Source organism: Dendroctonus ponderosae, unplaced genomic scaffold, assembly GCF_020466585.1.
Source record: "Dendroctonus ponderosae isolate FM_Combo_2020 unplaced genomic scaffold, Dpon_F_20191213v2 Dpon_F_20191213_7, whole genome shotgun sequence".
In the NCBI taxonomy this organism is placed as follows: Eukaryota; Metazoa; Arthropoda; class Insecta; order Coleoptera; family Curculionidae; genus Dendroctonus; species Dendroctonus ponderosae.
The window spans coordinates 12,454,196-12,476,270 of record NW_026018916.1 but is presented as its reverse complement, the minus strand read 5'-3'; the positions used below and the strand labels follow the sequence as shown (position 1 = coordinate 12,476,270).

Here is a 22,075-nt window from a genome sequence, read left to right as displayed (position 1 = left end):
AACAGGCGGAGAACTCGCTTTTCCGACTCCCGGAGTTTAACCCCTTCTGCACTCGGACGCTGCTGTCACTTCACTCTCCTGTGTGGTTCTCGTCGTCGCTTATATAATTTCCTCCAGGTAACCCAGATGGTTCTCGAAATCTCCAGAACAGGTGCGATACTTCCCGCTTGTCAGTGTTATATTTGACAGTAAATGGGGCCCAAATGGGGCTCCCATTTACTGAAATACCATGAATTTCGATCCCCCATTTCAAACGTGAGTACCCCAAGCCATTTCCGTTACAATATTAACACACTGTTAGGTGCTGAACCGGAACCGAAATATTTTATTTCGATTTTTTCGGTGTTTTTTTAGTTCTGCTTGTAACGTTTGAAAGAAATTACTGTACATTTTAGAAGCAAATCAAAATAATCATTTATCCTCCTGCAAATGAATATAAAATTACGTTTCTGTGTTCTGGTGATCGGCGGTGTACTATTAATGTGCCGACAAAGGGTCGGCACTTCTTTTAATTAGTTCCTGGAATCGTTTTAACAGTCGGTGCCGCGAGGCCGTCGAAGGGAGAAAATATAAACGCTATTCTTTGCGGCTGGTCCTAAATGACAAAATCTTGTATAAATCACAAAATAACAATTTTTTATAGGAAAAGACATATTAAGCGTGAAAACTGCCGTTATTAACCGTTGATCTCAATGATATGAAAAAGCAAAGCACCTTTTTTGCCTGTGGTCTTCATAGTATTTGAATAAATAACTTGAGTACCTAATATCCTACCGCTTAATTGCCTCTTCACATCACAGTGCGCCTGTGCAATTTGGAAATGAAAAAGTTGGCATCCTCAACATTTACAAAACAAAAATAACTCTACAGGGTTACAATCTATGCGCTTACTGATGCCTACAATTTTGGGTCGAAAAATAACAAATGTTGCTCACGGGCAGTTTGACTTCATTAAAATAGAAGATAAATCTGTTTGCAAATTGTGTAAGATGTCAATAAAGGTAGGTAATTAAGTTATGTAATGTTTCTTGATATAAGATATTTTTTGGGGAGGGTACATAATTGTTCGTTGTTATATATAGATTTTGGAACCGAAATGAACTGAAAAAAAAAACGGAACCGGAACCGGAAGGAAACAGTTATTTCGTTTCGGTCCGGGTCCTTGATATGTACATTCAATCAAATAATTTTGAGTGTTAGAATGGGCCGTTAGCTCTAAAGTGCTTTTCTTTCATCACTGAGTCATGCTCTTCGCGTGGTGACAATATTCGAACTATAGTTCAAATATTTATATATTTAACGCTGTTGATAATGATCGGTAGATTTAAGTTCAAAATTCGTATTTAACAGTAGGTATTTCTTGCGTTTACTTTTCCATTGCTGTGTCAGCATAAAGCGGAAGCTTTTATTTAGCTTAGTCAATAAGAAAACGCTGTTGTTGGTGAATAGAAGCACTTAAAAAAGTGTTTCAAGTTTTATCTGAAAAAAAATCTAAAACATACGAAAATAAGTGCGCTATAATTCGGAAAAGCCGTTATCTAAAATTTGACTCATAAAATCTGCAAATGCTATCAAAGAAAAAACTACAATTGTACTTGGTTGCAATCTACATCTACAAAATGGAATGCTGTCCGAAATTTACTTAAAACTCCGATTTTTTTTAACTCATTTAACGGCTGTTAGTCTGTTTAAAATCTTGACATGGACCATTTACAGCCTGAAGAGGAACATGAAACGTTTAAAAAAAATAATTCGTTTCTAGTGGGTAATTTGGCAAGAACAGACTATCTCATTAAGTGGTCCAGGATTACTTGCAGCCTTTTAGGGCTCTATAAGCTAAACCATCACAAAACAATACGTAAGTTCCAGCTACCTTTATGCATTTCGGTCTAGATTCTGCGCAATTTTAAAAAAATTAATAGTCTTCTATAGAGAACCTCATTCATTTATTAACATCTAATATCTCAGTTTAAATTATGTGTACAGAAAAAAAATTCGAAAAATTTTAAAACTCCATCCAGAATCCAGAAAGTCCCTCGTCGTTCCTTGTCCAATAAATCTGTAAGTACAAGTACTTAAGTCTAAGTACAAGTCAATAATATGGGACTAAAAATTCTACATCTGCATAACAACCAGGGGCAAAGCAATGCAAAACTTACCGAAAACTGCATCGTGCCACCTGGAAAGAAAGAAAAACATTCTTTATTAATACAGAAACTTAGTCAAAAGGTTAATTATTTGAAAAACAGCGGAAATAAAAAGTGCCACCAAATTAAGTTGCTTCTCGAAAAACTAAACTAAATTTTAAGGATTTATAGACTAGAATTTATTGGTATCAGCTTTCTCCAAGCTGGCGCCCCATCCTCTATTTCCTACCCCCTAATCTTTCCGTTAGCAGAAAACGGATAATCTAGCACACTTGCCTTATTGGCACAAAATCACTCTGTATATGTCGCCTATGAACAAAAGACTGACGACGTATTTGTACGTCGTTACGTTATACGTTTTACATGTGTAGAGCGATAGTTAATTCCACATTCAATGCTCCGGCGAAAACTTGCTTTTCACACCAGCTTTCGATTCATCGTTTTGCTGCAATTTTTCTGAAACTGAGTCATAAAGTCAATTTTTATGAAATTGCTGGACATGTGGTGTGCAAAAGTTTTGGAGCTTCAATATCAGAAAAGCGCTCAACTGGACTGGCACTTCTCCACGTTTACAAAACCATACCGATTGAAGTGGAGGACGTCGGCATAACTCGATTTGTGAGAAAACAATAGAAGAATATTGATGTTTTTATTGATTCAAATTACTACGATATATAATAATACAATACTTTTTTAATTCTATTTATTATTGTAATTGATGACTTGAAAGCTGGATCCGCCCTTAAGGCAAGCTCCCTTTTACCCATTTTTTTCCAATTTTTGTGGAAGATATTTTAAGAATTTTGGAGAGTTTTCATATAATAATGGGGCACATTTCTAGTTTTTGTCCTCTAAATCGAGCCGAATTTTAGAGCGAAATTAAACTGAATATCAAGTGAAAGGAAAGCTACATTGTCCATTGAGGATGGAACTTTATAATTATAACTTCTTCATACTATTTTATGGCAAAAACCGAATCATATTCGTAGAAAAAGGGAAAAAAACTTGTTGTGCCAAACCTTATATTTAAATCAAAAGCAAATTTCCAAGCAAAACGAGAAAGCGAAAATGAGACAAGGAAACGTTTAAATACCATAAAATTAATGTATCTATACAAATATTTTCTAAAGGCGTACAACCAGTGGTCAGTAAATACAAAAACACGCTTGCCAATATGCCCTACATATGTGGCGAATACCTTGCAACTTACATTGTATAGGAAATATTAAATAAATAGATAAATTGCAGACAGCAGCAGACAGACAAGATAATAACATATTATAAGCCTACAATTTGGGTGAAGGTTGTCAAATATTTCTTCAGTGTCGATGGAAATCTGAGCAATATGTGATCTGATAGGGACAATTACGTATTTTCGGTACGCCAACGCCTATATAAATCAACARAATTTTGATGTTTATACAGGGTGTCCCACCGGGAACCGCCGCGATCGATATCTGGCAAACTGTAATTACCAGAATATTGAAAATTGGRCAGTGTGCCGAGGTTATTGGGGGCACGCCGCCTAAAATATTTTCAAAATGGCCACACTTTCGGTTATACCGGAAGTGCGTATCAACTTACTTATTTTAAATGCAACACCCTATATATTATTATTTTTTTTGAATTCTACTTCAAATTCTAAAGGTATTTCATGCATAATATCCTGTACTCTGTCTAACCCTTTTTGAGATATTTGAAATTTTATGTAAAAAATGACAGTTGCAGCCACTCGAATAATTATTAATTTTTCCTATAAGGGAATTTATCATACTTAATTTGAGTCGAATTTATTGTTGAAAAGGACTTGCTTCAATGGAATTTCGAAAACATTTTGAAAACTATTCATACAAAGTGTTAAAAAAAYAAGTTWMACAAYAGAGTTGAGAAAACMTCCMAAAATTAATTTTTTCAAATGGAAACCCCCATTTTTGATAATTCTGTCATATTCACTATTAAAAATAAACGTAAGTTTGTGTAACGATGTCTATTCTAAAAGTGTTTAGTTTTCGAAATAATGCCAATTTAATGTTTTYATATGACTATTTTGCAGCATCTTCTTTTAAATCGTGTACACTCTTAGTTGCCATGATGAAAGTGGCCATTTTTAATACACTAAAATGCCAAAGGAATACTGACAGCTGTCAGTTACCTTAAATCATTAAATAATTAATTATCATCCCAGGCGCTTAAATTATACAAAGATTATTTAAACTTATTTATTATTTATGGGGATTGTGATCAAGTTATATCAAGAACCGTTTACGTATTAGAAATTATTATTATGTCAATCACTGATATTAAGACGTATTCAAAATTCTTGGAATTTTCTTTAATTTGTTTAACAGCACAGCACACATGGATATCGGCAAATGTGTCACATGCTCTTGATACAGCTTTATCACATTCTTCATAAATAATAAATAAGCTTAAATAATCCTAGTTTGTATAATTGAAGCGCCTGGCATGATTATTAATTATTTTCAAAAGGTGACTGACAGCTGTCAGCATTCCTCTGTCATTTAATTGCATTAAAAATGGCCACTTTCGTTATGGCAACTAACAGTGACAGGATTTAAAAGAAAATGCTGCAAACTAGTCATATGAAAACATTGAATTGGCAATATTTCGAATACTAAACACTTTTGGAATAGACATCGTTACACAAACTTACGCTTATTTTTAATACTGAATATCAATAAAAAATGGTGGCTTCCATTTGAAAAAATTGATTTTGGGCGGTTTTCTCAACCGTATTTTAAAACTTATTTTTTTAACACCTTGTATTAATAGTTTTCAAAATGTTTTCGAAATTCCATTAAAGTAAGTCMTTTTCAACAATAAATGCGACTCAAATTAAGTATGACAAATTCCCTTATAGGAAAAATTAATAATTATTCGAGTGGCTGCAACTGTARWTTTTTACATAGAATTTCAAATATATGAAGAACGGTTCGGCTACGGGATATTGTATATGAAATATATTTAGAATTTGGGGTAGAATTCCAAAATGTAATAATATACAGGGTGTTCCATTTAAAATAAGCAAGTTGATACCTACTTCTGGTATAACCGAAAGTGTGGCCGTTTTGCAAATATTTTGGACTGCTTGCCCCCAATGACCTTGGCACACTGTCAAATTTTCAAATTTATCCTAATTACAGTTTGGCAGATATCAATCGCGGCGGTTCCCGGTGGGACACCCTGTATTATATTGATTGAATCTTTAATAGTAAACTACTGTTTTCTGCTTCAGACTTTATTTTTGCTTATAGTTGGAATTTACGATAAATTTAGGATGTTCAGAAACGGGTGTAGAAAGACGGTTGGTTGATATGGAAAGTGTAACACTTCATCGACGTTATCTGGGGTATAAACGCTATGTGAGTGTAGGCTGTAAAAAAGGGAACATTTTAAGTAAACTATAGCTAAAAATAAATAAAATCAATGAGCACAGAAGATGCGTAATATTCCTAAAATATTTTGATTTCCCTTTGAATCATCCTGTTTTGGATGATAGGGCTACTTCTATTGAACAAGAACTATTTCAAGAGTATGTCAATAATTTTTTGTTCTAAAAGTGTTATCTGAAATTATAGTTTGTATTTTTCTGTCGCTGTCTGAGCCATAATTTGCGTGCAATTGTGCTGTTCCCATACGAAGCACTTTGTTCGAATCGCACTCTATTATTATGAATATTGTTGTTGCCTCAATTTTTTACATGTGGCTATATAATTACTTATTTTACCAATAGCACATTCGCATATTATTTCGTCACTTATTTACGGACCCACCCATTTGGCAACGAAACAATAAAAATTGTGACATTGTTTTAATGGTATTATATGCTAGCCGAACACTTTGGTCTTTAGGTATATCATTTTCCTTGACATAGTCTTATAATTCGATGCGAATCGACACAAAGTACCTGCCTACTTTATCTAAATAATTTCTATTTGAATTCGGTATTAGTTTCATCATCGATACTGATTATCATTTACATTTGATTTCAGTCTTTTATATAAAGGAAATATGCAAAGTGGCAGACTTGATAATGGTTTTGACCTTTTGCTCATATAAACAAAGCATCCAGGTATATATTGAAGGGATGATCTGAATGCAGAAAATTTAACAGCCTCTAACTGGAAATTTCCTTTAGTATGTTTTTGAAGATTGAATTCACTCGTTATAAGCGCTTCAATTGATCGCTAAGTGATTAGATAATCAATTGATCATCAGACCTTGATTTTCTTCATTTTTCCAATTTAAATCGGCAAATTACACCACATAAGAAATACCATTGCAGTGCAGTCACATTGCACATTTGCAATGCAACATATGGTGTTGTAGGCTCCTACAGTAATTACATAGTTTTTTTTCGAACAATATACGCATTAGCATTCAAAGCGTTTTTCATTGCGTGCATGTGCCATCTCTATTGAATACACACACAACCATTGTTAGCTACTTTAGCTGATTTTAATTATGTTTTTGACTTTGAAATTAATTGTTTACGAACCTCGTCAGAATTTCGTATTATTTGGCTATTTTTATTAAATTAATTTAATTTCGAAGAAAATAACGAGGTCAACAGACCGGCCCGTTTTAGTCAGGATTATGCCACGTTTTCCACTTAAGCCATGTTAACAATGTTCTGAGAATTTTATAACTTTCTTCTTAAAACACCATGTATACTATTAATTCCTCTCACGTTGACAATGTTAACAAACAGCTTCGCGCAAATTTTAACCATTGAGATGTACAAATCCGTTTTGTTTAGCATCTGCAACTTTCACCTGCAACATAATCTTCCGATGAATGATCTTTGAAGAATTGAAATGTATTGTCCTGAAGAACACTCCCAGTTGTTTCATTTGATTGGTGTGTGCAATTTGAAGAACATTTAGAGCAGCTTTAAGACAATGCATTTTATTAACAATGCACAACATCACAACAAAAATGGATTCAAACACAAACGGGTACAGTTCCACTTCTTAGAAAAACAAGTTATTTTGAAGAAAATGTATTTGGCGAATTGTTTGGAATGTCTTAAAAAGAGCTCATTTAGACATTTTTTCAAAGAGCTTAGCAAGAGAAAGCAAATACTGTAATAGAATTAGAAGTTAGAGGTGTTATAAACGGTTATTTTTCTGTAACGGGTTACAACGCTTCAGTTTCTCCTTAGTAATATGTTTCCAAATGCGCTTTCAGAAGGAACATGTTAGTTTTTAATTTTTTTATTAAAAATGCAGAATCATGATGATAGTAGAAATAACTTAAAATAAAATATTCTATAATCAAAAACAAAACATGGGTCAGAAATAACTACTTAATGAACAAAAAACTGATAATAAACTAGAGTGATTAAATAAAATATACGGTTTATATGCGAAAATGTTTAAAAATCTCATTTTCATTTAAAAAGTAATTAAAATTTAAGAATGAAATTGTTTGTAGATCCTTTTTAGTGATTCTAGTTCTTTGCACGTTTAAGATAGCACCCGCTTTAGAAAACAGTCTCTCAAATTTTGGTTTAAAATAACATTAAATAATCCACAAAAACAACAAACAGAAATGCATGTTTGGCAAACCTGGACGTAGTTTTGCTCGACTTAATTTTGGTACCACCAAAAAATTATTAAAAAAATTATGTCGACCTTACAACGTTTATTACGATTCAAATAACTTTCATTTCATCTCTGACTGAATTTATATTTAAAACTGGACAGCTTGCTTAAATGTAGGTGCACATTCTGCTTACAAAGTTATTTTGCATCTCAACTGTGATGGAATTTATGTCTTGGACTCTTAGTTTGCTCATAGCTCATATGCTGGGAGCACATTCTGCTTAGTTTGCTGGTAATGCGCATATAACTCCCGAGTTAAGTTTCTTAAGAAAAATCCTTTTTTTAAGATTTATTACAGAATGTCAGAAAACTAAATACCTACTTATAGACTAAAAATGCTGAATTATATCATCGCAGCAGCTAAACAAATTTTCACTGGTTCCTGGGGAACTGAACAGTAATTATTATAAACGAAAAGTGTTACACAGTCAACAAGGTAACGCACAACTACATATAACACATTTTCCATTGACAAATTGTAAATGAAACTGCTGCAACTGGATAGAGCGAGAGCTCTCGACGATGCCGTATTGGTTCTGTGCTGAGCAAACCACTTTTTCAGGTTTATGAGACCGTTCCAAAAACAACCTTTAAGTCGGCAAACGGGTGCAGTTGGTGCGAAGTGCGCACAACTGTTTCAGTTTTATGAGCCGATTCCAAAAAACACCGGTACAATCGGCTAGCTGTAACTATGGTTTCAGATTACACGTTTGGAACACTGTTATTTTAGCGGTTACGTTAAATACCGGCCATCCCTATTAGAAGTTTTTTGTAATCGGTTTCATAACACATTTTCAAAGTAATAGTTCTCTATCTCCTAAAACGTTTTTGAATGATATTTTGCGTCAAGAAGAGAATTAGGCTTAAACTGTAAACTAAAAATCTAATAAGTTCCAAGAAAGTCGAATCATTCTTTTCTCATGTTTAAATTAAGCAGGATTGTTATAAATGTGCTTTTCCAACGTTCTGTTGAATTTTTGTTTAATTTTGAATAACTGCCGTCTTTAACTTCATTTTATCTTTGTCAGTAGGAAGGATTTTAATTGTTTTTTCTTTTTGTAAAAACCAAACCGTTCTTTTTGTTCTGCTGGCAAATTTTCAGTTGTTTCCCCTACAATAGAAAGAGAGTCGATTTTTTTGGAACATCAAGTGTAGACACAGACAAAATTAAAATTGCTTCCTTGTACATCTGCACCACCAACTTTAGGCACCTCGTTTCTTATTTCAATAGAAGTTTCTTCCAATATCTAAAGCCATTTGTTCACTTATATCGACTTTAACTTCTGCTGCTTATCAGCTTTTATCCGCACATACATTTCCTGCATCTTCGCTTCTATCGATGTCCTTCACCTCATGCCTTCCGCTTTCTATTTATTCTTCAGAAAACTGCTGCTCTTTGGTTAGGAGTTGGAAACCCACATAATATGAATATTAAGCTCAAATAGGCTTTTAGTTTATGGTGGGCAAACGCCAATAAAATCAATCAACTATTAATCGAAAGCACATTATTTCTGATTTCTGAAAAATATACACTTTCATAATCTTGAAAGGCCAATACTCAATTGCGCTCCACGATATTCGCTGTAGGTACCTGTGTCAAGGTTTCCTGCAATTATTACTTCTTTTACATTCCACAATGCCTACTTGAGTAAAAAATCGCTTTACAATAAATGAGGCTTAAAGCGTAAATGCCCGTATGATTTTTTCGAATGTCAATGACAGAAATCTACAGCATGTAGAATGAGTTAACGAAATCCAAAAGCAGAATAGATTCAAGGCGATTTCGTGGGTGTTTACTTCCTGATAATTGCAAAGCATCTTCGATTTTTCATGGTTATACTTTTATTATATAATAGTTAAAATACAATTTTTTTCGGTATTGGCTTCTTTGATCAATGGGTTTTACAATCATGTGTGGGCCGTAGAAGATGGTTATCTCCTTTTAGGAACGAGTAACACACAATGGTCCACCAATCGTGGATAGCAGGGGATTTGCGAAGGGCAAAGCGCATATGCGCACAGTGCGGGATAGTATTCAGGTTCTTTGTGTAGTTACGAGGGTCGTTTCATAAGTCGCCGAGTTTTAAATTAAATATTTTTTTACCTAAAAAAGTTTTATTTCTTAACATAATCTTGTTTTAGCTCCATACACTTAGTCCAGCGCCTTTCGAATTTTTATCCTGCGTCCTCAAGATATGCGTCTCTTTGAATGATAACCTATTCATTGGGCCCAAACCTCTGACCGTCCAGCCATTTCTTCGGGTCGCAGGGAGCTAAATCTGGAGAATATACGGGCTGGGGTAGCAGTTCGCAGCCTAACTCATGGAGTTTTGCCATGGCTGATGAACGAGCACTTTTCTTTTCGCCAAATGAGGCTGTTTTAGCTTCAACATCGAATCTGTCCTAAAGCTCTGAATAGTATACGCCAGTGGTCGTTTCACCCTTTTCAAGGTAATCGATGTGAATGACACGGTGTGCATCCCAAAAAACTGTGGCCATTAGGGATGGTCGGTATTTAACGTAACCGCTAAAATTACAGTGTTTCAAACATGTAACCTGAAACCGTAGTTACAGTTAGCCGATTTAACCGTTTTTTTGGAACCGTCTCATAAAACAGAAACAGTTGTGCGCAYTTCGCACCATCTATAGCCGTTTGCCGACAAAGGTTTTTTTTTKGAACAGTCTCATAGACCTGAAAAAGTGGTTCGGGTCCGTCACACAACCGATACGGCTTCGTCGAGTGCTCTCGCTCTATCCAGTTGCTGCAGTTTCAGTAACCATTTGTAAACGGAAAATATAAATTTAAAAAGTTACACGTTCCTTTTGGAACCGCATTTTGAAACCTATTACCRAGGTGAAACTGAAACGTTGTAACCCGTTACAGAAAAATAACCGTTAAGCACACCTGTAGTAGACTCTGACTTCGTGGATACCTAGGGCGCTGACTTATCAAACCACACCCTTTTTGCCCAACATATCGATTTACCGTTTGTGTTCATATACTGCTTAGGACTGCCACTTTCGTAAATTAAGCAGGCTGTCGCAGTAAGGATGGTAAGCGGAAATATCTTCCAAGATACAGCTGCTTACCATCCTTGTTGAGACACCCTGTATATTTTAACTGTAACCCCCTGTATCTACTGTTTTCTATCCCTGAAAATATTTCCATTTCGTCGTAATTCACCCTGTATTTCGAAAATATCAAATAAAACGAGTACTGAGAGCATAGATAAATCCCTAGCGCCCTTAATACATACATAGTAGTAGATAGATCTTGTGGTAATTGTTTAATTTGTATGCAACAAAGGATTTTCATCAATCGCGCCAAATTTAAAATATAATTGATTTTATTTGTTTTCGCATCTTCTTGTTCCTAAATTTTAATTAAAATAGGATTTTTATTGAAATTGCTTTGCTCCGGCACATGAACTACACCTGGTCGATAAGAAATTTTCTTTCCATTATCTTCTCAGCATTGATGGAATATTAATTTCGCATAAATAAAGATTCTTTACGGTCTGATTGAAGAAAATGTCAGCACTAGAAAATCACCCAACTAAAGACCTACAGATTGTTGCAATTTGTTCAGGTGAACAGTTCGTATAACTTTGCCTCGTGTGGCAACAAAAATAAAATATTAATTAGAGGTAATTTTTTCCACGGCATAAAGACTGCAATTCAGTAGTTCGGTTACATTTTTTGCCACTTCTCAATGTCCATTTATCTGACCATATATTGAGGCCAATGAGGTGGCATTTATGTTTCAATATCGAACTGCAACTGCCTTGTAATAGTAAATGGTTAATTAATTAGCAAAATTAAATGACGTAATAAAAGCAAATGCACAATATTCTATTGCTTGATTACGATATTTGGTAATTTTCTTAAATTATAAACTTTTACAGAATAAATGCAAATTAAGTAGGTCTTGAAGGAAAACGCTAGGAAATAGCACAGTATGAATAATTACTTAATGGAAGCATATTAATGGACCTTTCAATCTTACACATTCTTGGAAGAGCCTCATTAATCACCTCAGTTCACATTCAAAAGCCTGATATTTGGAAAATATATGGATTTCAAAGGTTCCTGCAGTTCCATTAGGTTTAACTAGCAGCTGTAACCGATAATCAGTGGATGGATGTAACTGTGACATCGAACAGTTTAAGTGCAAAATTATGAAACTGAAACAAAATTAGACATTTCCTTGTTGCCTAAATTTCAATTGAATTGGGGCAATGCAATTACCCTCAAGTCCGTATTCTTGTAAAACGAAATTACTATTGTTCAGCGCAACAAGGAAATTGTGATAAAACGTATTAAACCGTATCAAGGCATGATTTACATATATCTTTTTATGGCAAACTCAATGAGGCATTAAATAACGGTCCTTCTGTTCTCTGCTTCAATGAAATTGATTCGCTGACCTTGTCCTGTTAATATGCATGGCTCAGTTATAAGTTATAGTCCTGAATTATACGTAAAGCATGGAAAATTTCGGAAGCTTCGGCCTCTTATTCGGCCAAAGTACGACTTAGACTAGTAAGTTTTTACAAAATATTTACGATTTTAAGTACCTATCTATATAATACGGTCTTGAAAGACACATTTGAGGAAAAGTTTATTAAGCAATGAGCAGGATAATCGAATTTTATAATTAGTGTATTACAGGCAACATAAGGTATAATTTCGATGTAATAGTGAAATGCGCTTAATTTATAAAGTAATAAGCTTTGCCTTTTATTTTAGAGCGATCGTGCAATTTCGATTCAAATGAATATAATTTCGAAGTTCCAGAGCTGAGTGTGTTTTATAATTATTTGATCTGCATGTTTGGCATGAATGCGGTTTTTCATGGCTTAAATTGGAGTATTTGTAAAGGCATTTGTTATACAGGATGATTCAAAATTGGCGTCATTTTTCCGGAGGTGTGGTCGGGGGGTGTTTTGGGAGTACAGGAAAAATAGTAAAAAAATTAATTCGTATTGGAAACCGAGACATTTGCAAAAAACTAGATCAGCAGAATGGCAACAATGTTTTCAAGGGAATCTGCCTAATTATTATTACGTAAATACCTGTTGCTTTTTAATTATCACAAATTATAGTAACCATGGGTAGAAAGAAGATGGGAAGAAAGAAGTACTTTGAGGTTAGGATAACTTGCCACAGACCAGGAATTTCTCACTTTGTCCAGGGATGTTCTGTGCAGTTTGCCGTCAGTGCTGTCAAAGGTTATGTATCAATTTCGATCAACTAAAACACGATTAAGTTATTAAATCAGAGGAGATGTTTATAGTTCTGTCCGTTTAACTCCAAAATGTTTGTGCCCAATAACTTTATTGCATTCCTTTAATATTATATTATTTATTCTTTATCCTATCGTGTATTCGGATAATTCTTAAATCCTGCTTAATTTTTACCGGTGCTACGAAGATCAGAGATTTAATGTGTTCTAGAGTCCTGTGTCTCTTATATACGCTAATAGCTTCTAGAAATTTGCGAAAAAAATGCTTCCGTATTTTTCTCGTATTCCTTAAGTGATCCCCTATAGCCATTCCTTTTAAGGGGTAATAGGGGCTCACTTGCAGAATGCGAAAAATTATTGAAAAATTGTTATAGAAAATTTCCAAAGGATATTAACAGTTGAAAATCGAATTTCAACTGTGTCATTCAGCATTATTTTTAAATTGTCCCATTCTCAATTGGTAGCATATTAGAATGCCTAATCATTCGAGAAGAAAAATTACGATGTTTGCATCAAGCTACGAAAATTTTTGATATTGAAAAAGTTCTCTTGTACAATTTTTTGATGAAAGTCAAAGCGGCAGTGATGTTTTCTGTCGTCAACAGATAGTTACAGGTTACATCCTTTGTCAATAATAACAAGCATTTGCCAAACTGTGACTTGTGACACACTGCAGATTGGCTCCAGGAAGATAGTGGATGACAATAGATGTTCGGGTTACATTATACAAGGGCTACATTCCTACCACGCATATTAGATACGCACAGCACAAGAACACATTAAACCAATAGCTTACTGAACACCGGTACAAATTGAGCAAAAGTTAATTAACCGAATACGATACGCTGCTCGAGAAGAATTCATAATACAGGCACTAACTTGTTTGCAGTTAAAGACTGAAATGTATATTTATTTGTGGAGTGTACACATCAATTTGAGGTTATGATAACAATGTTGACATTTCGAAAAAGTACGCTCCACATTTAACGAATGCGAAATACCTTTTATCTTTATCAATCTTATTGTCCCTCTGCATTTTTCCATGGTTTCCGGAATTTTTAATTATTACGAAGCAACAAGTTTTTACATATTGTTAATTAGGCAGATTATCTTGAAAAACATTGTTGCCATCCTTCGGATCTAATTTTTTGCCAATATTTCAGTTTTTAAGGAAATAACTTATTTTTTTTAACTATTTTCCTGTATTATCAAAACACCTCCAGACAACACCTCCAAGGGAATGACGCCAATTTTGAATCACCCTGTATACAGATTATTTTTAAGTTGATTTTAATAACTACGGAAGAAAACCAATGAACTGGTACAGCCAAAAATATTAAATGTTTTATGATTTACTACTTTTTATCAAATGTTAAAATTACCAGCGGTACAAGGTGTGAAATTTTGAATTACTAAACCGACCATTATTAAAAAGACCACCGGAATACTGAAAGACACTAATTCTTGTGTTGTTTTAGAAATATGTTTTCTATTTATTTGTATTCGACAAGTAAGTTCGATCCGTTGAATGTGTTGATTTTCAGTAGCTAGTTTTATGTGTTCCTAATGTGTTTTTTTTTTATTTGAGTTTTTTTCTCTTAAGCTTCAGTCCTGATTAATTTCTGCTTTTGAACATCAGAATGACTTTGTATCATTAGCTGTTTTACGTTTTCATTTAAAATTAACGTTGATTATTAAGGTGTTGTTTTTCAATACAAATAATCCCCTTCCATTTTTTTCCGTACGAATTTCATTATTAATCGAGCAAAAGTCGCATGCAATTGATCCCCACACGAATACGAATAGCAATAATTCATTTATTCAACGTTCACTATTTATCCCAATGAAGTTAATCCGAAACGAATGGGAGTAAACGCGCATATTTAAGATCCGGAATATAAAATGAATAATTTATAATAGTAAAGCAACAAATAAATATCAAACTCCAATTACATACATAATTAGGGTCGTTTATGGTGAATTTCATCGTATCCGTTTAATTTTTAATTAGCATTTCAATTTGGGATTTTTGAGTCTAACAAATTCACAAATCAATCGTTGCTTGGTTATTGGGAGGAACTCGGACAATATTAAGTGTGCGCTTGTAATGGAGGCTGTTAATACAGATAGTTTGATACATACAGAGTGGCCCAACAAATTCAATTGGCWGCATTCTTAAAAACGCTGATCGAATACTCCTCGGTTGAGTCTATAAATTGAAATAGATGATGAAGCACARGAGGTTTTTATATGAGACGRAAAACGTCTTCATAGTCCCGACMTARSCTAAGTTTYTTAGGTTCCATCAAGCSACATAGATTTATTACKAKAAYCARACAGGAMGTKWMKTGGTAAMAGYAWMSAYMSKRTGCASAMGAKSWWAAWCCYCSYKAKTTTTTACAGAARAGYSWKTTWTCAGCGTCCCAACRYKAWYGAATTATWGTTTSTAAAGYTRWCGGTAAYTYTRAARWTAGAYYRWTCCKGYTMCKTARKTAAASTGWYACCCGCTCGAGWGKACATAAATGGCTAAAAGAGTYGGARRCWGAATCACCGAGATTTTAKAGTTTATTGAAGGTTCATAMKCSRGCAATGCCACKGWGACCAATTCTTACCCWATATGAGGTGCCTACRATCGCGCCAGATTCAAMGAAAAACATACAGTGTGATTYAAAATTAGYGTCATTCCTCTGGAGGCGTTGYCTGACGGTGTTTTAGGAGTACATAAAAAMTAGYGAAAAAAATTAATTGTTATTAAAAACTGAGAAATTTGCAAAAAACTATATTARAAAAACGGYMACAATGTTTTCAAGRTAATCTGCCTAATTAACATTACGTAAATACATGTTRCTTCGTAATTAYKTACAACTTCGTAACCATGGATAAATAGAGAAAGTGACAATAAGATAGACAAGAATAAACGCTAAATTCGACAGGAATCGTTGAATGACRGAACCTACTTCGAAACTCATAACCTSGAATTATTAATTTGTTTACAAATTGCAAAAACKTTMATTTGTGKCTGTAACTCCAAACAAGTGCCTGTGTAATGACCTTATTATGCACTYYTCTCGAGCAGCTTCTCGTAGTCGGTTAATTAACTCCTGCTCAATTTATACCRGGGTTCAGTARTCCATTGGTTTAATGTGATCTTACATACATGGTAGGAATGTATCGTGTATTTATTTGGTTCCTGGGAAAGTGTCAGTTGYYSTGMRWTGTGCTCTGAGTGCCCYTGRAAGRCYCTWMTKCRATYATGTCCAATACTTGTTCCTCTGTGTCTGRAACCMGAACACCTATTGTCTTCCACTATCTTTCTGAAACCACTCTCCTCGCCSTTTGTTGGCGTGAGTTCTTTCAGCTTCTGCTATGTTACTGTAACATTTCCCCTGAACTAATCACATATCCGCAAATTCGTGAAAGGAAAGTCAAAGTAAGTCACCAGTTTGACAAATTATTGTTATTATTGACAAGGGCTATCCACCTGTAACTATCGTTAATGACAAAAAGCATCATTGCCGCTTTGACTTTTCATCAAAAAATTGTACAAGAGAACTTTTTTAATATCAAACATTCGTCTATTGCAAAAAATTGTGAAATTGACCAAGGCGAAAGTTTAAAAAGAATTTGAAATAAAAATATAAAACACTGAAATGTCAACATTTAAAGTTTTTTTTTTTAATGAAATACCTTATATATTTTTAGACATACAAATATGACTTTTTTTTCTGATTTCAAAAATACATATTTTGCCTATATTTGTATTAGCCGTTTTTCCTATATTACATTTTTACAAAAATTAAAATAGCAACAAATCGAAATAGCCTTGAAATCCGACAATGCACTTTCGTCACCTCATAATGTTCGCCAGGTTGCACTGTTTTTAAATGAAAATGTTGATATGTGGATTGGACCAGCGGGTTCAATCCAATGGCCTCGAAATAGCCCCGACCTAACGCGTCTTGATCCTTTTCTCTAGGCTTATTTAAAGAATATTGTGTATGATACCCTAGTTGGACGGCTTAAAATAGTGGGTACAATTAACGATATTACTATTAATCATAACCAATATATTGAAAACGTTATCGATAAAATTCAAATAGATTATAGAGGTCTAGCATTAAGCGGAGGTCATATACAAAGTCAGTGATTTTAATGAATTTGTTTTCATTTATTTGTTTCCACATTTATAGTAGCAATTAATTCCGTTATGTTGTCTTTCTATAGTATTTGTGTCATTTCAGGCTACTTTAGTTTGTTGCAATTTTAAATGTTTAAAACATAATACAGAAAAAACAGCTACTAAAAATATAGGCAAAATATATATTTTGCAAATCAGGAAAAAAGTCCTATTAGTGTATCTAATAATATATAGGATATTTCATTAAAAAAAGACTTTATCCCAAATTTTGAAACTTCCGTGTTTAATATGTTTATTTTAAATTCAGACTTAAAAAAATTGAGTAAAATTTAACAATTTTTGTGATGGTCACTTTCACAATTGATTTGAAATAATCGATCTAGGGCGGGTGTCAACTTATGAATGAAACCCTGTACATACAATTAAAGATTTAAACAATATTATGCAGTAAATAACATGAGCACAATTACCAATTAGTCAAGAGTATGTTTATTTCTCAGATATAAACATGGTTGGTTATTGTGTTGTTAAATCCAAATACTTCTAAACTACTACGGTGCATCCAGACCAGACAAACCGAGCCTGAATCGCGGTAATTTCCTTTAAAGTTTGGTCAAAACACCGACAGAAAATGGATCGTCCGTCGGTGTTTTGACGAAACATCAAAGAAATTCGCCGCGGCTCAGGCTAGGCTGGTTAGGTCTGGACGCGCCATTAGAAATCTGTTAACGTATCATGCATTTAATAACAGAGAGTTTTTAGGCCCTTTAAAATTACGTTGGCCTTAAACGCTAAACGCCATAGCGATCATGCGCAGTGTTAAAAAATAAGGTGTTCAGGCAAATAACGTTAAGTGCGTTTTTTAGTTTTTGATACCGCGTTTGTTGCACTCTGAATAAAATTAACTTCACTTTATCTTTTCTTGTCCCGTTTTGTTTGGAAAAGTTTGAAAGCTGTTTAAGTGGCTAAGATGGAAGAAAACATTGAAACTGCCTTTCTCCACCGAAATAACCAGGAAGGTGTGATTCACAATTTAATAAGACGCTTAATTTTACACGACATCTTTGACCCACCTGTTGTTGCAAACCGAACGCCTATTTTTAATAATTTATTTTTATTGCCTTATCAATTTTACATTTCAGAAGAAACATATTCCGAACATATTAAATAAAAATTAAAAATCAAATAGTTAGGTTATGTGTTAGAAGTTAGAACCTGTCCGTGCGATGTTAGTACTGTTGTCAAAGTTCAAATTCGCCCAAACAATTTTCACATTAAATCCGTAATTACGCAATAATGGCGTAAATTAATCAATAAAAATGTCTTATTTAAGTTTACAATACATTTATTATTTTATTATAGCCGCGTATTTTATTAATCATATTAGAAATAAATCAAATATGTCAACACCGTTGTTCTGCTTTTTAAAGTGATGCTTGTTTAACGTTACCGCTGCTCGTACGTTCAATATAATAAAGGAACACGTCATCCTCTAATAACGTAAGTGGTTATTTCTTTACTAATGCGCATACTCAGAATGACGGATAACGTAAACCATGTGGCAATTAAGGGGCCAAAAACTCCCTAACGATGTATAAACTTTCTTTAGTGAATATATTACAAGGCAACCATTTATTGACACGGATTTTTTTACATCCAATCGAAGCGATTCCGTATCCAACTATCTGCTAATGGCATCTCGTAAATCTAAATTTATTTCCGTCTAGAGAACCAGAAATAACGTTAATAAATTTTTCATTAAACATTTACCATTCACATATATTTCGAATTAAAATGCCCTGCCTTTACGGTTACCTAAGCGAGATTCACATTTTAAGGATCGTTATTACACTTCGTTACGCAAACTTTCTAATATGACTCTAATTATGTTCCAATACGAGACGCGCTTTGAGGACACATTTCGAATAGTAACAATGAAAATTTTTATTTGCAAACGTGCAATAATTTGCCACATGTTCCATGCATTCAGTGCTAATCGGATTAGAATGAAAGGAAGGAGGGTTTGTTTAAACTAGAGTTTGATTGACTTGATACCAACCTAATTTACTAGAAATGGATGCGTTTTGAGTATTTTTTTTGTGTAATTGAATCTGTTTTTTAACAAGAATTAAAAATAACAACAAATCCAATAGCGTAAATTAATGGAATTATAAGAGAAACATATTAAGCACTTCCAGTGCATTTGCTTTTTAATCCGAAAAGTTAACAAACCTTCCGAATGACGACCGTTTAATTTTAAACCCGAAAGAATTTTCAGTCGAGCAGTTGCTTCTGACAATGCAATTAAAGCAACAAATTACGCATATTCACCGAAAGACGTATTACGTAACTTCCAAACCAACTGTTTAATTAGATAATTAACAAACCTGTTTTTCTTTCAAACATTTGCATATAGTTCGCATCCTAAATTACATCCTCTTGGATCAGTGAATCAGTGTTTTTGTGTTGTTAAATTAAAAAACTGGTTTTTTTTGCTTAAATAATAGCCTGACCAACAAAGAGGATGTTTCTTTACGAACACACTTTATAATATAATTATGGCTTTTCATAAAAGTGAGAAGGATTACAATTTTAATTAAATTCGTGCTGAATCTGACGGAGCATTCGGTTTTGTTGACGGATATTTTGAAGCAGGTTTACAGATAGAGTTAATATTAAAAGGATTAGAGAGCTTTTAGGCCCCTTAAAGTTACGTTGGCCTTAAACGCTAAATGTTATTGTGATCATGCGCAGTGTTAAAAAATAAGGGATTCATGCAAATAACTTTAAGTGCGTTTTTTAGTTTTTGATACCGCGTTTGTTACACTCTTAATAAAATAAACCTCACTTTATTGTTTTCTTATCCCGTTTTGTTTGGAAAAGTTTCAAAGCTAGTTTAAATTTGTATTGTTATTAAACAAAATGTGGCTAAGATGGAGAAAAACATTGTAGCTGCCTTTCTGCACCGAATGACCAGAGAGATGTGGACCACGATTTAATAAGAGGCCTAATTTTACACGACATCTTTGGCCCACCTATTCTTGCAAATCGAAAGCGACTTTAAATTTAGAAAATATTGAGCTCAGAGATTGCCTTATCAATTTTAGGTTTCAGAAAGAACATATTCCGAACATATTAAATAAAAATTCAAAACCAAATAGTTAGGTTATGGGCTAGAAGTTAGAACCTGTCCGTGCGATGTTAGTAGTGTTGCGAGAGTTGAAATTTTCCCAAAAAATGTTCACATAAAATCCGTAATTACGCAATCATGGCGTAAATTAATCAATGATAAAGTCTCATTCTAATTTACAGTAGATTTCTTATTCTATTATAGCCGCTTATTTTATTAATAATATTAGAAATGAGTCAAATATGTCAACACCGTCGTTCTGCTTTTTAACGTGATGCTTATTAACGTTACTGCTACTCGTACGTAAATAAACGAACACGTTATCCTCTAATAACGTGAACGGTTATTTCTTTACTATTGCGCATGGTCAGAATAACGAATAACGTAAAACCTGTTGCAATTAAGGGGCCCAAAAACTCCCTAATATTAAAAGAACAGTTACCTAGACGTTTTCTTTTTAATAATCGATTGTTTTGTGCGAGCAGGGCATAAGCAACCGCTAAATAAATTTGGATTTAATAATCCCCCTAAATAATAATCTCCCTAATAATAAGTGAGTAGAGTTAAATAACAGCAGTTTGCATTTAAAAAAAATTTTCTTGGGTATTTTTACCACATTTTTATCACATTTTTTCACGTCTTTTATTACGAATCGATAAAGTAACTAAAATAAATTAAGGATTTTGGTGTAATTTTAATTCGTGACTGACTTTCATTACTCTACTAGATTTTCGCGTAAGTTATGGCTTAAATTAAATGAAAATGAGGCAACACAGTTATCTAAATTTAACAAAATGCATTTTCTTTAATTTTCAGTTTTTTTGTTGTAGCAATTATCAATTTAATGTAGTCACATATGTGATCTACAAAATTCTTTGTTTTTTATTTTTATTTAAATAATCTTGCAGTTTCGTCTGTACACTTAAATACATAAAACTTTGGGCTTTGAACATAGTTTTTTTGAATTTCTCACCTGATCGTTTATAGAGAACTGCTGATCATAATTTAAAGTTTACTTACAATTTGTAAATTATAACTTTGTTACAAGTTCAGTCTCAAAGTGGTTTTGGCCTATTTTGCTGCATTCGCCGATGTTGCCACAAGCAAAACACGAGTTTTTTTAAGATCGCAAATTTTATGCAAAATATGCAGCAAATATGAAAGCAGCACTTGAATTTTCAACACTCATTGTTATTTATAGTTACAATTTCAAAAGTGGTATTGATATCAAATTTTAAATATGAAGTTGACGGCTTTTATTTTTGGCTATTTTTATTTATTATAACTGATTATTCGTGTTATGTCCTTTATTCGAATAAAAAATATTGTTCGATACGAGGAAGAACGGTTTATAATTGCTTACCTAAATAGCAATAAACTGATGTCAAAAAACTTGATATTTCTAAAGGTTTCAATTTCCAATTACTCCAAAAACGTTCTAACTCTTCCAAACAAGAGTAAGAATCTCGTATAAGATCAAAAATAATTAAAAACACTTTTCAAAAGAAAACAAAACATAAATTTAATAGAACTAAAAGTATTAAAACTGTTTCAAAAAGATGGAAATTATCCCCGCAGATAAAGGTAATTTTCCATGATCAGATTATAATATCTATGTCCAAAAATAAAACATTTTTTAAATCAAGGATGTAATTTCAATTTAAATACAAATCCAGCAGAGCGTTTTGAAAGGCAGATTCAGAACAATAACAAGTTCATAGCTCAAATTTCCACATAACTTTTAGAAAAATTGTCAGACATAAATATAAATCTAAAGCATATGCTGAT

At 33.3% G+C, this 22,075-nt stretch overlaps 1 protein-coding gene and 1 long non-coding RNA gene across 2 annotated transcripts in view; one reads left to right on the top strand and one right to left on the bottom strand.

Moving 5' to 3' along the window:
• The window catches only part of LOC109538409, a 43,091-nt gene that overhangs the window by 4,791 nt on the left and 16,225 nt on the right, over positions 1–22,075 (top strand). The window lies entirely within an intron of this gene.
• On the bottom strand, positions 1,930–21,450 carry LOC109538412. Its single transcript, XR_007281977.1, has 3 exons — positions 21,308–21,450; positions 2,160–2,179; positions 1,930–2,059 (listed from the first exon to the last, which is right to left on the bottom strand). It is a non-coding gene; the product is annotated as an uncharacterized LOC109538412 (long non-coding RNA).